The sequence below is a fragment of the Phyllobates terribilis genome, unplaced genomic scaffold, assembly GCF_046119375.1.
Source record: "Phyllobates terribilis strain yellow unplaced genomic scaffold, ASM4611937v1 Scaffold_208__1_contigs__length_3488620, whole genome shotgun sequence".
NCBI lineage: Eukaryota > Metazoa > Chordata > Amphibia > Anura > Dendrobatidae > Phyllobates > Phyllobates terribilis.
In genome coordinates this window covers 2,238,214-2,238,728 of record NW_027362968.1, presented here as the reverse complement: position 1 = coordinate 2,238,728, position 515 = coordinate 2,238,214, and the positions used below count along the sequence as shown (strand labels likewise).

Below are 515 nucleotides of genomic sequence, written 5' to 3'. Positions count from 1 at the left end.
TTTTTTCCCCATATTTTAAATATAAACAAATAATAAAAAATTAAAGAAAAATAGTTTTGTCTTGTCCCTAATAGTCCAGACTATGAGAATATGATGTTATTTATGCTGCATGATTATAAAAGAGAAAAAATAATAGAGAAAATCTATTAGTAGATAGTCATAGATTAGTGACTCTTGTAGATGAGAACAAATCCCTGGGTGTCCATACAGGGGATGTAGCTCAGTGGTAGAGCGCATGCTTTGCGTGTATGAGTCCCTGGGTTCAATCCCCGACATCTCCATGTTTTGTGATAAAAAAAAAAAACTAGAAAAGTTTCCAAACATTCAGGAATCTGATACGTGTGAGTATACAGCGGTTCATCTGTCTGGGTGTAACACAGAAACTGCACACAGCACTAAATATCAGAAAGGGACTTGTGTTGAGCGACACTAAAATGCTCGGGTGCTCGAAGCTCGGCCCGAGCTCGCCGTGATACTCGGTTGTCGGACCCGAGCAATGAACCCAATGTCCCTAT

The 515-nt window shown here is 39.2% G+C and overlaps 1 non-coding gene across 1 annotated transcript; it reads left to right on the top strand.

Moving 5' to 3' along the window:
* Positions 1-209: 209 nt before the first annotated feature.
* Positions 210-281, top strand: TRNAA-UGC (transfer RNA alanine (anticodon UGC)). The gene has a single exon. It is a non-coding gene; the product is annotated as a tRNA-Ala (tRNA).
* The last annotated feature ends 234 nt before the right edge of the window (positions 282-515 follow it).